Source organism: Tamandua tetradactyla, chromosome 2 (assembly GCF_023851605.1).
Source record: "Tamandua tetradactyla isolate mTamTet1 chromosome 2, mTamTet1.pri, whole genome shotgun sequence".
Classification (NCBI taxonomy): domain Eukaryota; kingdom Metazoa; phylum Chordata; class Mammalia; order Pilosa; family Myrmecophagidae; genus Tamandua; species Tamandua tetradactyla.
The window spans coordinates 161,734,819-161,752,517 of NC_135328.1; positions in this window are offsets into that span (position 1 = coordinate 161,734,819).

Here is a 17,699-nt window from a genome sequence, read left to right on the forward strand (position 1 = left end):
GCTTTGAAGTTCTATGCTTTAGAGAAAGTTCAGGGGTCTTGATAGCTATTTGCCCTATGGATAGTGTGTAGGGATGATGGGGGTATTGGATGAAGGGACTTGGCCAGCATGCTGAGGTTCCCCAGGCTTCCCAGGACACTTCAGTGGGAGCTGCCGATGAATTTCAAAAGGGAATCTCCCCACACCAGCTGCTCCTGCACCTCACTCAAGCCCGTTGTGATTTACAAATGGGAACACAGAAATGCTAATAACCCTGACTGGGCTTGCTAATTACCCTTTAATCAACTGCTAATGGGCGTCAGCTGCCAGTCCTGGGAGGCTGCTAGGGCTCCAGCTGGCAAAGGTTAAAGGGAAGCCAGTTGTTTCAGTGCCACTGGCCTTTAAAATAGGAGACCATGGGGTGGAATGGAAAGTGTCTTCTTTTCATTTTTCTGGCTCTACCTTTTTGCCTTCATATTTTGGCACACTCATGAGGTACCCCAAGGGAAGCCAAGGTATTCGGAGGATTTAAGGGGCCAGACTAAGCTGAGAACGAACAGTTAAGAAGCAGAGGAGGTTAGTCAGTCAACAAATGCTTAGTGAATATGTATGAACTGCCAAGTACTGTGCTGCAAGCTTTCTTCCAACTCGAAGGTTATGGTTTTGGAGGGAGAAAATGGAGACAAGGAAAACTGAGTATATAGGGAAGCTGAGGAACATGTGTGAGAGAGGAAGTCATGAATCAGAAGCTCCTACAGGCTTGCATGAGAGACTAGGAAAGAAACTAACATTTACAGAGTACATTCTAGAAACAATAAATAGTTGTGGAATGAGTCAATCATCTAGAATCACTCACTCACTCTGTAAACACTTTGATAATAATAGTTGCCCCAAATTGTATAATTACTATGTGTCTGCATGTGCCAGTCCCTCACAATGGCCATCTTAAGTAGAGATTTACTATACCTATTTTATAGATACAGAAATTAAAGTTCGCATAGGTTAAGGGTCATACCCATGATATATGACTGGTAAGTAGCTCTGCTGTCATTTAAATTGTTGTTTTCCTGATTGCAAAGCTCATACATATTCCATGGCTATTTCTGCCATTTTATTTGCTTAGATTTTTAGACAATGCAATAAGAGTATATGTTTGTAAGCTCAAAAGTTAGGAGAGGGAAAACCTCTCATCATTAAAGGTCTATTTTGGGTGGTGCTGCAATAACGGGTATTCACATGGAAACAGAATGAAATATGACCCCCACAGTACAGCAGACAAAAAAAAGGTCCATTCAGGGGAACAGAAACCACACCAGTTATTTTAACAGAGCTTTAATAGAGAAAATTTAATATAAAAAATTGTTATTTGGGAATTGAAGAACTAAAATAGCAAAAAGAATGCTAAGGCATCATGGGGGTAACAAATGTAGAAAGAGCTACAGCCTCAGGGCGGGGAGAACAGAAGGAAGAGGCTGGCTTTGTTAAAGCTTAGAAAAACGGAGAAGGGCCTTACAGATCTGAAACTGAGACGGGGACACTGCCTGGCTGCTGATGATGTTTCTGAGCTTGAAGCAGGGAGCAGGGAGCAGGGGTCTCCTTGGCCTAGGGCCCGGATGTCTGGGGAGGAAGCTTGGGTTAGTTGGTGCTGGCATTTCTGAAGGGCATAGTGAGGTGGGTTCTGCTAGTGTTGGAAAAACTGCAAAGCGGATTTAACTACTGTACCTAAAAGGGCCTGCAGTTGCCAGGATTTAGAATCTTTGCATAGTAGCGCAGGGACAGGAAGTAAATAGGAAGCCGAAAGCAAATTAAAAAGAGCAGTCCCTTCTTTCCATGCTCCACCTGTGCAGTACCCTCTCATGCCCCCTTTTGTCAGAGCTAAATAGCTAGCCAGCTAGCCAAGCAGAAATGTGGTTTGCAGAATCCCAGTTCCAGCATCGCACAAGTATACATTATGATAGCAGAAAGTGCTTTAAATTTACCATCCAAAGACCTAGACCACTATGAAGGCATCCTAACTGGTTACTCTGCTTTCGTTTTTAGCTCCTTATAATCCATTTTCCATATTGCAACAAGAATGATTGTCTCAATATTTTATTTATGTGTTTATTTAAACCTACAATGAGTTGCCATTTAACTTGCAATAAAACCAAAATTCTCAACTCTTGCTTTTCAATCTCCCTGGCCTTGGCTTCCACCACTCATCCCCCAATCACTGTGCCATGGGTCTTTGACCTTCTTGTTGTCTTTTAGTTCACCACACTCTGTGCCATTATATGGCTTCTATACCTGCTGCTCCCATGGCATTATCTAGTCTCCAACTCTTAATCTAATTCCTTTCCATCTTTTAGGACTGAGATGAAACATAAATTTCTTGGTCTCTGACATCCAGGTCTAAATAAACATCCATACACCATTAACTTTACTGCATACTTTGTCCTTTAAAGCACTTTTCACAAATTGTTAATTATTTATTTAGTATCTATTCTATCCATTAGATTTTGAGCTTTGTGAAAAACAGCTCACTTTTGTTGTCTCTTCTATCCCCAGTACTAAACACTGATCATTCTTTAAATCTGTTGAAAGTGTGTATGTTTAGCTCCAACCCCTGCATTGACAGCTGCATACCTCACATTACTCCTTAGGCACGTTTCGGTTCCTGGAGGACAGGGACCATACCTTGCTTGCCTAGCACAATGGTGGGCAAACTGAAGAAGTCTTGTGGAGTCTTCATTCATAGAGACAAGTCAAATGCAAGGTCCCTTCCAGGCTGTTCAAATCCTTTGATGCACATCAAGTCTTTGATCTGGAGCTGATGGTGGCACTTGCTGGAGAGAACAGGGAAGCTGTATCTATAGCTAGCCATGAGGACTGTGCAGAAGAGTGCTGAAGGGCATAGGCTACGAACTGCCTGGGTTTGGAACCTAGGCCTGCCACTCACACTACTATATAACTTTAGAAAGTTACTTATTCTCATTATGTTTCAGTTTCCTCAATTCTAAACGGTAATAATACTGCCTTCCTTACAGGATGCTATGAGGTTTATTAAGGTATTCATATAGCGTTCTATAGCAGACCCTTATGCTAATGGGAAAACCCAAACCAAGGAAAATTTCTAGTACTTGGAAATATAAGTACTTAACAAATGTTAGTGCCTCTTAGCTGAATTTTACTTGTAACAAGACACTTCCTATATCTTCTGTCAATTGCTTCCAAAATATAATTTATTACGCAGTAACCGTGACACAACATCTGTATTCTCTAATAACATTACTCATACTTCAGCCTAAGCCTTCCTCTTCGTTCACCTCACCCCCAAGTATAACATTCAGTTTTTTTCACAAGGCAATTCTTATGTGCTAATTTGGATTTTTTCAACTGCATTGTATGTTTCTCAAAAGCCACGTCTCAGTGCTATGTTACTCTTTGTTTTGCTTATGGGATCTTGGGACATAATCTGGGCTCAATAGCTGTTGCTTAATTCTGTCCCTATACAGGTTGGAAGCCCCCTACTGATACCATCATAAGTAGCTGTGACAGTCAATTCTCAATTGCAGATAATATAATTCCTCTAGTTAAGTTAAGCAAAACAGGAATTATTTGGGGGGGGGGGGCGGTGTGCAAGTATGGCAGAGACTATTATTCACCAATGTCCATTCTTTGCTTCCTTCTAATAATAGAACTCAACCTCCCTTCCAAGTTTTAACTGGGCATTTATTTGGCCATCTACATAGCAATTACATTCTCTGCCACCTTGCAACTAGGTGTGGGCCTGTGGTTGAGTTATAGCCAACAGAATGTATGTAGAGGAGATCTGCGACGTTTTAAGTCATTTCCCTAAAAGGAATCAGCTTCCATCTATTTCTTCTTTTCTGTTTCCTACCTCTGAAATATGAGGCAGTAAGCAGGTTCAATCATGCGATTAGAGCAGCATCCTAGGTGATGGTAAGGCACCAAGAAAAATGGAAACGGAGTTTTTGAATAAGACAATCATCTAGAATCACTCACTCACTCTGTAAACACTTTGATAATAATAACTGCCCCAAACTGTGTACCTACTATGTGTCTGCATGTGCCAGTCCCTCACAATGTCCATCTTAAGTAGAGATTTACTATACCTATTTTATAGATACAGAAACAAAGGTTCACAGAGGTTAAGGGTCATACCCAAGATAGATGGCACTCCTGCCTGAGTTCTGAATCATTTGAGAGATGTACAAATGGGTTCACATGGATCTCAGAATGTTAGCTTCAGGACTGATCTTGCCATTGGAAACTTGGCACAGGAATGTCATAATAATTGGCTTTCCCTAATTCTGGGGGTCAAGGTTATAAATCTGAACCCAGACTTTTTGCCATCACAGGCCATGTGGGCCTTAGAGCCCTCACCAACAAGCCCACAGCCTGGCTGAGAACCTAGGAGGAAGGAGAGGGAAACTGGACCAGACAACCCCTGAGAGGTAGATCCCTCTAGCTTCTGCGGGGAGGAGGGAAGGGAAGCTAGTAGACCAGTAGTATTTCTCCAATGGAGGTCATTCCTCATGGAAAGAAACAAATGTGATAAATAAATGTCACCCTCCCCGTCAATCACAGGTGATATGGCAGGCTGTCATGTTGAGCACTAGGCAGGATTGGACATAAAGGCCTTTCAGGCTTAATGCAGAGGTCCTACCTCATCCCTAGGACAGTGAGGAGCCATTAAAATGTACAGAGTTAACACCAAGCCTTCATCCTGCAGCTCCTAACAGGGCTCCAGCTCCATTTGCAGGGTTCTATGCTGCAATGAGCGGTAGATGGTTCACAGTTTCCTCTATTCACTTTACAGTTGCTCATCAGTTTTGGTTATGGCAGGGTACTGGCCAGTCAGGAGCACCGTAGGTAAAATATGTATCAGAAGGTCCTGATGTGAGTTTCTAAAGCTTGCAGAATCAAGAATCTAACAATTCCTGATGGTTGGGAAAATCACAAGGTATATGTGTGAGGTGCCATACCCAGGGACAAGTTGTAGAAATTGCAGCTGCCTTTAATTGAAACTTTCTATGAGCCACGTACCAGAGAGAGTTCTTAGATGCCATCATGTTCTGCCATCAGCTTCCCTAGAAATACACTTGAAAGACATTTAACTGTGCTGATGGTAATGATGATGATGATGTCCCACTATTACAAAGGACCAATTGTATGCCAGGCACCACTCAAAGTGTTTTATATGTATCATCTCCTTTAATCCTCATCCACATTTTCCAGCACAGAATCTTGTGAAGGGGAACATAGTTAGTGTGATCTAAAATGACCTGAAATAGGATCTGCATCCAGACAGAATTCACCCTTAGAACTTATGCTCTGCTGCCTCTTCTTACAGAGGCACAGGCTCTGAGAGAGATCACAGAGGTAAATTGCTAACTCTGAGAGAGATCACAGAGGTAAATTGCTAACTGCCCTTGTGCACAGTGTTTGAAGTGTCTTTTAGCCTGTTCTCCACCGTGGAAGATAGGGATGGCAAATCTATGGAATAGGTGGTATCATTATGCCCACTTTACAGATATAGCTACTGAAGATCAGAGTGTTTAAGTGCTTTCTTGAGAGTCATGAAGCCACTATGTGATGGATCCAGGGTTCAAATTAAAGTTGGCTCCAAAGCCCAGCTTTTTCCATACCTCCTCTCTCTATCTGTGTGAAGACAAAGGTAAAGATTAATGGAGAGGAGCTGCCTTTTTTTAATGGGCCAGGAAAAGGTCTCCATCTTGCCTGTTTCTACTCTTTACTCTTAAGTTGGCTACCCCACACTCTGGCTGTCCCCCAACAGAAGATACAACTAATAAATTTGCTTTTAATGTGAATTAAGCACCTCCCTCCCCTACTTTCAGACAAAGTCACACAATTAGAGATGGGAGAAGCCAAATTTTAACCTTTCTCCATAGCCCAGCTTGTAACTACTAAGTATGCCATTCCTCTTGCCTGCTGCTCTTCCTGGTGGTCATTCCCACTCTATAGCTAATTTCCAGACAGTGTATTTTGTAGACTTACCTTTTCCTTTGTAGTTTTGGCTGGTCATGCATCTTTGGCTTCAGCGTCTCCCTAGTTCTTTGACAAGGATTCCTCAGCTACAGACTTGTGACCTTGGGGAAACCTTCCCATGCTCTGGTCCCTGTGCTGGTAGAATACAAATGCAGTATCTTTCTTGAGTTAGATATATTCCAGTCTAAGGTGTCTTCGATCAAGAAGAACAGTCAGCCTTTCTTCTTCCAGATGTGTAGACCAGCCCAGGATGACCCCTTCAGAATGAATGTGAATAGGGAGTGGCAACTCAAAACCATAGTAACTAGGCTAGATTACACTGGTATGAGTGCATGCTACTGGATCACAGGTGAGTCCCTTGTGTGTGAGCCAGCATTCATTTATCCCCACGACTGTACAAATGGGAATGGATACCTAAGGGAGTCTCAAATCTTTCCCCTGCCCATGAGTTTCCAGAGATCCCCTTCTATCACTGGCCTACTGGTTTTCCCACCCTCCTTCAGTCTTAAATTCATCTTGGTCTTTCTCTCAAATACTTTCAGAATATAATTTCAGGTCCAAGCCAGAGCGGGTGGACCCAATTTTTGGACTGCATGTGTCTTAACTAACCCAGCTGAATTTAGACACTAATGTTTGCCCCCTGTCATCCTGAGACCTAGAATGCATTCATTTCATGTATTGAGGACAACAAGACCAGGTTCTTAGGAAGACCACAGACTGGCAAGGTAGCCTGAAGGTCTGGAGTTGAAGCTGTAGTTCTGGTGCTCATTAGCTGGGTGAACGTTCAAAAATGATTTCCTTTACTCCCGCAATCCCTTTCAGTTTCCTCAGCTCTTAAATTTGGCATGCTGGCTAGAAAAGAAGCGAGCTTTTCAAATGTTAATGTGCATACAAAATCACCTGAGGATCTGTTGAAGTGCAGATTCAGATTCTGTAGGTCTGGGATTGGTCTAGGATTCTGCATTTCTAAAAAACTCCTAAGTGAAGCTGATGCTGCTCGGTTATAAACCACACTTTGAGTAGCAAGAGTCTATAGATGATCTCAGAAGTTCCCTCCAGCCTTTGGGCTCAATGTACCTCACACTTTTTTAGTAGCAAGAATAACCCCTTTTGTTGGGTTTTAAATATATACTTACATACGTATTTGTTAAGTTACACATATATTACAGGTGGCTAAAAAAATCAAAATACAAAAATCTAGAAACACAGAATTTGGAAGTTCCTGGTAATCCCACCCACAGGAGAGAACTCTTGTTGATAGTATAAAGCTTTGAAGAATATGACAACCCATTTCAAAGTCCACAGTGCTCAGTCATCCTAGGCCTGCTTAGTGAGCCTCCAGGACATTTTTTGCAAAGAGTTGAAATTTCTTCTCTGGCTCAAAGTCATTGCAATACCCCAGTGTAGAAGATGACATGGTGGTGAACTTGGGCTTGTTAAGTGAAGGCCCTTAGTTCTTTGTTTGTATTCTCAGAATAGGATTTAATGCCTATGGGGGCTTCAGAAAGGGACCTTCACAGAGCTAAGGGAGGAAGAATCTGACCCATGGAGGGCTTACTCCTTCTTGACGTCTCTTTGGGGTCACTGCCCAGATATTGAGGGTAAAGTATGGCATGTGATTTCCCTGGAAAATGCCCTATGACATTAAGGAGTGACTTAACGGAACAAAGAGAAATAATAGATTCCAAGTGATGAGCATTTCTTTGGCTCTGGGCACAGGATCAGTTGGGACCTGTAAATCCAGAATAAAAACCTCCTGGCTCAGGGGACTGAGGACAAGTGAAGGTTTTTTTCTGCCACCTCAAGCGTGTAGATGAAAGAGCCAAGTACAAGCTTTGGTTTGCTGCTGTTTTAAGAACAAACTCTGCAGTCAAGATTTCCCAGTTGCCCTCAGGAGTAAATTCAAAATATTGAAGATGGCTTTTCTTGGCTTTGGCCCTCCCTTCTTTTTCAGTTTCCTTCACCTGCCCCATTCTCTAGGAGGGAGTCTCGATGCATTTACAAATGCAGTTTCCCTGAATAAACACTGCTCTTTCTTACCTCCACACCTTTTCATAAGCTGTGGGCTCTTCCTGGAACACACCGCTGCTACCCAATAGGCAAACTCTACTCTTTCTTCAGGCTTGTCTCCTCAAAATCTCCACTGACCACTCTTCCCGTCTCCTCAAGTGGAATACAGTGACTCTTCTCTCTGCTACTGGCACCTTATTTCACCTCTATAAAAACACTTTTTACACACTGTATTATAATTTTTGTCACCTAAATTAGTTTGCAAGATCCTTGAAGGAAGATTCCTGTCCTATTGAAGATTGTATCTCCTAGGACTTCACAGCACAGAATATGCTCATCAAGTATTTGTTGAACAAATGGAAGGCCTAGAAATTTACTGCTCAGAGAATTAAAGTAATAATTCCTAAATATGCTTGGATTAAATTAATTTCTGATTGAGGATTTACTAATGAAGATAGGTCATTCATTCATTTACTTTATGGAAAAACTTTGAGAAGACACTGAATTTGAGATCAGAAAGACTGAATCTCAAATCTACTATTTATGTATTATAAATCATTTTGTAAGTGCTTGATCTTTCTGAACATCATTATTTTCAACAGAGAAAAAATGTTTCCTTCCTCACAAGATTAAATAATACATTTAAAAGATTATAATGAGATGTGCAAATGTGAGTACTTATTATAATGGGGGCCCTTAAGGAAACTAAAGCGTAAAGATACCAAATTACTCCTGCCAGTGTTGCAAATGGATCAGTGTAGAAGTTATGAAGATATTGTCTCTCTGTTCCAAACCCACTCTTCTGTTCTCTGCTTTGAGGTACTCTACAAAAAAATTTCTCCTTTGCCAGCAGCTTCCTTTTAGGCTCTGTCAATAGGGGGTGCCTGGTAAGACTGGGGGAGGAAGAAAAGGCTGACTCCTTGTTTGCTTCCTGTTTCCATCAGTGTTACCTCAGCTGTACTTCTTCACCCTGGCAGGAGCAATTCCTTCCAGTTGAATCCTGTTTGCAGGTTTACCAATACTTATGGAAACTGCCTCATTGATTCCCTCAGAGACACCAGCACCAACTACTGGCGCTTCCCTCTTAGAGGTCTGGATTCCAGCCCAACAGAGCACTTCCTTCAAGCCTGAAGACCTCAGCACCAGTCGAACAACACTCCCTCTTTCATGGTCTCTGTTTTAGCCTTCTTGGGCCCCTCCAAATTCCTAAGTTTTCATAATTACGACCTCTTCTTTTGTTCTCCTAGCTACTTCCTGTGATTGCTACTTCCTGGTATACCTTTTACTATATCATTCTTTAATGCCTAGTTAACAATTCTTTATATTAAATTGTCTCCATTAAAACAACTGATATTTTCTGTCTCCCAACTGCACCTTAATCTGGCACACCCACTGACATTTTAGGCTAGATTTGGAGAAGAAATAGGAAAACTTGACTGGAAAAGAGCATAGGAAAACTAGTCCTCTATAAAATTAACCCCTTGAAAAATTCTAGAGAGTTTCTAAGGTCAATGGCCTCTAAGCAGGTCCCCAGTGATCCCCAACTCCTGGAATTCACAGCAGAATTGATGGAATGTCACTCGAGTGATTAGGTTATAGAAAGACCGTGGCTTCTATCTTAGGTGCTCTGTCTTGGATCTCCCAACTTGGAAGAAACCAGTTGCTATGTTGTTCGGCATTCCTGTAGAGAGACAGAAATAGTGTAGGACTGAGGCCTACCACCAATCACATGATTAAGTACAGAAGTAAACACCTTCCATCCTGATAAGCCCTTAGATGAAACTACAGCCTTGGCTGATAGACTTTAAGCAGGAGACACCTAGCTAAGCTATGTTGATATTCTTGACCTACAAGACTGAACTAATAGATGTTTATTTTAACCCATTAAGTTTTGGGACACTTTTTATGCAGCCATAGTGATTACTTTAGTTCCTTTTATTGAAAAACTATGAAAGAACAATGGGAAACATTCTTCCTTAATCAGAAAATATGGAAAAGAACCAGCATTTATAAATAAATTCATTCAGTTGAATATTCACTTAGTTCCTGCTATTTCAGTTTCTCCAAACCTCAGTTTCCTTTCCTGTGAAATATATGCTGGTAGAGACAGAACTAGAGCAAGGAGAGTTAAATTACATATTTATGAAAATCTTCTGGCCCTAATCTACCCAAGGACATACCCTGGGCTAGGTATTAGGTGAAGGAAAAATACGTTTGAGAATCTAGATCTCATTTTTAAGGAGTTGACAACTTAATTGAGATAACAAGACATGGACAAAATTAAATAATCTAAGGAGACCGGGACTAATCAGGATTCTTGATTGCAAAAAATATATTCGTCACGGTAGGTTAATTTAACAGGCGAGCATAAACTATCAGTGCTCTAACATTATAGAAGTTTCTTTCCTGCCATGCAGAGGGGGAAGGTTTATACCCTACACAATCATTGTAAAATTAGGAACTCAGGCTCTTCCTGTCTTTTGGCTTTGCCCTCTTCTATGTGACTTCAGTGACTTCTTTTTCTGGAAAAAGAGAGAGAATAGTAGATACTGGGAGAATTTTTTGAGTTGGCCTTGGAAGTACATCCCTGCTGCCCAGATCGCATTGTCAGAACTCAGTCACATAGAGCCACAGAACTGCAAGGAAGGCTGAGAAATAGTGTCAGCTATGTGCTCACGAAAAAAGGAAGTGGGGTTTGGTCAACACATGGCTATGTCTGCTACAAACAGAAACCAATTCCTGTCAAATTAGCTAGAAAAGAAATATCAAAATGGTATTTGAGTAGCTGGAGCTACCAAGTACGATTGTGCAGGTTGTATCCTGCAGAAAGAGTGAATGGAGATGGTGTTCAGCTTGAAGGAAGGTTTGCTTGTTTCAAATGATCTACTAAGAGGGGCAGGCCTTCTAGAAATTATACAAAGGTACTGTGTGTGCTATGTGACCCTGAGTCTAGATCATGCAATTGATGAGAAGGCAAAAGAATGAAGCTTGGAGATAAACTAAGGCGTGAAGGTAGTGCAAGAACAATCTATTTAGGATGCTGCTGCTGACCCTGCCATGCTTTCCAGTTCCTACTGCCCTGGAAACTCAGGATCTCCCCAAAAGACCCTACTTTCAGCAATAGTGAGGATATCCAATTGACCCTCACATAGGCATGATTTCCTCACAATCTGAAGCCTAGGACTGATGCATTTGATTAGGTCTGTGTTAAAAGTATTAGACAAGATATTATTCATAGGAGTTTATTTTAACAAGTTTACCATTCATGAATTGAACAGAATTCAAACCACACATGGAAAGGAGCTCCACCAAGGAGGCAGAAAGTGGGGGGCTTATATAGAACAAAAGTATAAACAAGGAAGGAAATGTTCTGATTGGCTGATGCTTGCATTTTACATGGGGGGTGGCTTAAAAGTGGAGTGAAATATATATTGATTAGTAGGATATCCTTTACGATTCTGATAAGCTATCTCTACTGGACCAAATGTGGTTTCTTGTTTGTTTTTTTGGGTGCATGGTCCAGAAACCAAATGTGGTTTACCACCACGTATAGCTTATCTGCAATTCTGTAGGGTGTGTTCTTTTGTTCCATTTTCTTGGAAAGCTCCTGCAGGTCAGTTGTTTTTGTCATCTGGAAAATGTTTTCTTGGAAAGGGGTTCCTGCTGGCAACACGCAATGCAGGAGGCCTTTTTTATTTTACTTAATACCTGCTTAGGTCAGTTTCTCAGGCTCTAGTGAAGAGGTTCTCAAACAGTAAGAAATCTATGCTGGAGACAGCCAGGCAAGACCTGAGCTCTTCATTCACAAGCAGTATCATTCGGGCTCTAACTCTTATCCTATTTCGTTCAGGGTGCGTGCACCATGATGGGGAAAAAATGCTGGGAAGGACTGTTTAATTGCCTAGGGTAGAGAAAGGAAGTATCTTTCTTTCTTGGGAGCAAAGCCATAGCCCCATTCCAATATAAGAAGAATTTTCTGACCCTAAATAGTCAAAAATAATGTCTACTCCATGAAGGCAGTTGTCCATTCAATAGCACCTATCGTGTGCTCGATTATTCTGTACCCATCTTGTCCATCTAAATAAACCAGGTCCCTCTGGCAAATATATACTGGGAGTGGTCAAACCTGTCTCCTAAATAATTTGGACTAGTATAGGCCTTATGTTTCTTGTTTTTGTCATTTCTGGTAACCTCACTTTGTAGCTCTCATTTTTTTTTAACCAAACTTGGGCTGATGTCCTATTTGTATAATTCTCTGCTGCAGATACAAGCCCTTCCATCAGAATCTCAGGGATCTGCATTTTGATTCTCCCACTGGAGCATGACATAAGAGTCATACTGAATCTTTTCCCCCCCTGGCACCTGCTGTATCATGCCGTCTGCTGGAATGTATGGCCCAGGAGGCAGGGCTGATTTCACTACAGCCTGGACTTCGTGAGAAGCTCTTTCCTGCTTTGGGCCTCACTTAAAACTGACAGCCTTCTGTGTCACCCAATACATGAGTTGAAGTAGTATTCCTATGTATGGGATATGTTGCCTTAAGAACCCAAAGAGGCCTGATGCCATACTTCCTTCTTTGCAGTATGGGATATAAGCTGCAGCAATTTGTCTTTTACTTTGGAAGGAATATTTCAGCATGCCCCTGACCACTAAACTTTACTGAAATGGCAGGCACGTGAATCTTGGTAGGATTTATCTACCACCCACTGAAAGGCATGTGTCTTACCAAGGCCCCTAGCATACTAGCTGCTGCTCGTTCATCTGGTCCAACAGCATGATATGATTGATGCAATGAAATAGTGTCAGGCGCTGTGGGTAGTTCAGGCCATCTAATTCTCTCAGACTATATTATTACACAGGGTAATAGAGTGAACACAGTCCTGAGAAAATATTGTTGTCTATCCCATGTGAATGTAAACTGTTTCCACTTCTCTTTTTCAGTTGGAATGCAAAAGAATGCATTTGTCAAATCGATGGTGGTATGCCATACACCTGAAGCCTTATTAATCTGTCCTAGCAGGGATACCACATCTGGCACAGCAGCTGCAGTCAGAAGTACTACATAGTTAAGTCTGCAGTCGTCTGCAGCCAATCTCCAGGATATGCCATCTTTCTGCCGGCATAGAAAGATGAATTATATGGTACGATAGGGACCCACCCTTGCAGTTTTTAAGTGTTTAATGACAAGACTAATCCCTCATTCTCCCAGGATGTGATACTATTTTTGAATTACTATCTTGGCCAGGATGGCAAGCAGTTTCATTTTTCTCTTTGCTTTCTCTACCATGATAGCCCTTGTCCGACAACCAAGGGTCCAGTGTAGGGAATACATTAATTGCTAAATATATAAATTCCAATTATACGTTGTGGCCTGAAAAAATAACCACTGAGTGGGCTTACTGTAAGCCGGACTTTAGTTAGCATTTCATTTATTGTTTGTCTCCTGTTGGCAGGGTTGGCTACACAATTTGTAGGCCCCAGTACAAAATGAAAATTCAGGGCCCCTTGTTCAAAAAGCAGGCACCTTAAAGGGCCATTAAAGGTATATGCAAAGATTTTCCCTTCTCCTGTCTTCTCTCTCTTGACTTACGGTGCTTTTTCTCTTTACTATTTAGTGTCATTATAAGTAATGAAAAACTTAAATTATTAGCGTGGACTTTACCATTTATCCACCTAGTCTGAAATGCAAATAACAAAATATTTAATTTGTATGCAGAATCACCAGAATTACATATTTTTATTTCATGGCTTGTCTCTGAGGGTGCCTGGAAGTGGACTCAAGGGGCAAGCACAAACCAGACTCAAGAAGGTTGGAAGAAGGAAAAGAGGATACTGTTGGGCATGGAGTCAGCCAATGAAGCCCTCTTGGTTATGGAGGTGATTTTGTAGGGTGAGTGCAAGCCCTGCCTCACAAAGCAAAGAGTCACTGCAGCCTGATGGCTGTGGGTTTCACCTCCTGCCCACTACTGAACTGAAGTGCCATGCCCTGATCCAAGACAAGGTTGAAGGAAGGCCAACAAAGAGATGCACTTCCCACAGGTCTTTCCATTCTAATTCATGTCAGATAGACAACCCCCATGGAATTTTTTCCTATTTCTTTTTTATGAGAGCAGTAATAGGTTAGCATAAAAATCACACAAAAAAGTAGAGTCCACATACTTTTTTCCCATTATTAATATTTTGCATTAGTATTTGTTTATAAATTTTTGCAAATCGATGAAAATATTATTAAAATTGTATTATTAATTGTTGTTCATAGTTTTCATAGGGTTGACTGTTTGTGTCGTATACTCCTATGATTTTTAAAAATTTTACTCTAGTCACATATATACACCCCCAAATTTCCCCTTTTAACCACATTCACATATATATTTCAGTTAGTTAATTCCATTCATAATGTTTTGCTATGATTACCACCATTCATGACCAAAAATTTCCATCACCACAAACAGAAACTCTGTATGAATCATTAATTCCTCATTCCCTGACCCCACCCTGGTTCCTGACAAACTGTATTCTAGTTCCTTACATTATGAATTTGCCTCTTTTAATTATTTCATATCAGCAAGGACATACATTATTTGTCATTTTGTGACTGACTTCTTTCACTTAACATCATGTCTTCAAGGTTCATCCATGCGGTCACATGTATCAGGACTTCATTCTTTTTTACATTGGAATAATATTCTAATGTATTATATACCACATTTTTTTTCATCAAGTCATCGGTTAATGGACATTTGGGTTGCTTCCCTCTTTTGGCAATTGTGAATAATGTTTCATGAGAATCAGTGTGTAAATATCTGTCGAGTCCCTGCTGTCAATTCTTTTGGGTATATATCTATTAGAAGGATTGCTGCTCATGTGGTAATTCTAAATATAACTTTCTGAGGAACCACCAAACTGTCTTCCACAGTAGCTGTACCCATCTGCAGTGAATGAGTGTTCCTATTTATAAACATCTTCTCTAACACTTGTATCTCTGCCTTTTTTTTTTTTAATGGTAGCTATTTTAACGGGGCTGAAATGGTATCTATTGTGGTTTTGATTTGCATTTCCCTAATAGCTAGTGATATTGAGCATCTTTTCATGTACTTTTTAGTTATTTGTATATATCCTTTGGATAACTATCTATTTAAGTCTTTTGCCCACTTTTATATTGGGTTGTTTGTCTTTTTATTGTTGAGTTGTAGGATTTCTAAATATATTTTGGATATTAAACCCTTACTGGATATGTAGTTTCCCAATATTTTCTCCCATTGAGTAGGTTGTATTTTCCCTGTTGTGATAAAGTCACAAAGTACACTCTGATGCACAAAACTTTTTTTATTTGGACGATGTTCAACTTGACTGTTTTTTATTTTGTTGCTTAAGCTTTAGGGTGAAGTTCAAGAAACCATTGCCTAATGCAAGATCTTGAAGATGCTTCCATAAATTTTTTTCTAGGAGTTTTATAGTCCTGGTTCTTATATTTAGATATTTGATCAAATTTGATTTAATTTTTTGTATGTGGTATGAGACAGGGGTCCTTTTTCATTCTTTAGCTTATTAATATTTATTTCTTCTAGCACCATTTGTTGAAAAGACTATTGTTTCCCAATTCAGTCGACTTGACAGCCTTGTTAAAGCACAATTGTCTATTGATATGAGGATTTATTTCTTAACTCTCAATTTGATTCTATTGGTTCTGTATATTTATCCTTCTGCCAGTACCATGTGTTTTCTTTCTTTTTTAAGTGAAATTTTATTGAGATATACTTCACATACCATATAATCCATCCAAAGTGTACAATCAATGGTTCACAGTATCATCATATAGTTGTGTATTCATCAGCACAATTTTTGAACATTTTCTTTACTCCAAAAATAAATAAGAATAAAAATAAAAATGGAAATGAATAAGAACACCCAAAACATCCCATATGCCTTAGATGCTCCCCATTATTTGTTTATTATGTGTCCTTTTTTAAATTTTTACTCATCTGTCCATACACTGGAAAAAGGGAGTGTCAGTCACAAAGTTTTCACAATCACATGGTCACAATGCCAAACTATATAATTAATAATCTTCAAGAATCAAGGCTACTGGAATAGTTTGTGTCAACTTGGCTAAGTTATGATGCCCAGTTGTCTTGTCAGACAAGCAGTTGATTGCATCTGTGGCTGATCACATCTGCAATCAACTAAGGCATGTCTCCCACAAGGAGACAATCCAATCAGTTGAAGGCATTTTAAGGAAGGAGAGAGACTCTTTCACTGCTTCTTCAGCCAGTGAGCCTCTCCTGTGAAGTTCGTCCAGACCCTTCACTGGAGCCCCCAACTTCACAGCCTGCCCTTAGGATTTTGGACTCTTCCATTCCCACAGGTGCATGTGACACTTTTATAAATCTCATATTTACAGATCTCTCTTGTTGGTTCTGTTTCTCTAGAGAACACTAACACACAGTTCAACAGTTTCAGGCATTTATTTCTAGCTATTCTAATACACTAAAACCCAAAAAGGGATATGTATATAATACACAAGAATAACCTCCAGGGTGGGCCACGGTGGCTTAGCAGGCAAGAGTGCTTGCCTGCCATGCCAGAGGACCCGGGTTCAATTCCTGGTGCCTGCCCATGTAAAAAAAAACAAATAAATAAATTAAAAAAAAAAAAAGAAAAAGAATAACCTCCAGAATCCCCTCTCAACTTCATTTGAAATCTCACAACTTCTGAAACTTTGTTTCATTTCTCTTCTCCCTTTAAGCAGGCTCTCTCAATTTCATCATGCCAGGTCCTGGCTCATCCCTGGGAAATATGTACCATGTTTTCAGGGAGGTTTACACCCCTGGGAGTCATGTCCCACACAGGGGGAAGGACAGTGAATTTATGTGCTGTTTTGGTTTGCTAAAGCTGCTGGGATGCAATATACCAGGAATGGAATGGCTTTTAAAAAAGAAATTTATTAAGTTGCAAGTTTACAGTTCTAAAGCCATAAAAAATGCCCAAACTAAGGCATCCAGGGAAAGATACCTTGACTCAAGAAAGGCTGATGGGTCCAGAATACCTGTCAGCTGGGAAAGCACATGGCTGGCATCTTCTAGCCCTTTAGATTCTGGTTTCAAACAACTACCCCAGGGGAGTTTTCTTTCTGCATCTCCAAAGTCCTCTGCTTGTGTCAGCTCTGAAGCAACTGTATCTCCTGGGGCTTCCGCATTTCCAGAGGTCTTTGTCTATGTCTGTATCTCTCCCCAATGCACTCCATGTGTCTCCAAAAGTCTGCATCTGCATCTGAGGTTTCTCCAAAATGTTTCCCTTTTCAAAGGACTCCAGTAAACTAATCAAGGCCCAACTTGAATGGGCAGAGTCACATCTCCATCTAATCAAAAGGCCATATCCACAGTTGGGCATGCCACATCTCCATGCAGGTAATCTATTCAAAAGGTTGCGCTCATTGTTGAGTGGGTCAGTCTCTATGGAAACAATCTAATCAAAGATTTCTACCTGTGGTAGTTAAAGTCAGTTGTCAACTTGGCCAGGTGAAATCACCTAGTTCGGTTGCTGTGGACATGAGCCAATGGTACGTGAACCTCATCTGTTGCTGATTACATCTGCAGTCCGCTAGGAAGCATGCCTGCTGCAATGAATGATGTTTGACTTAATTGGCTGGTGCTTAAATGAAAGAGCGCAAGGTAGCACAGCCCAAGCATCTCAGCATA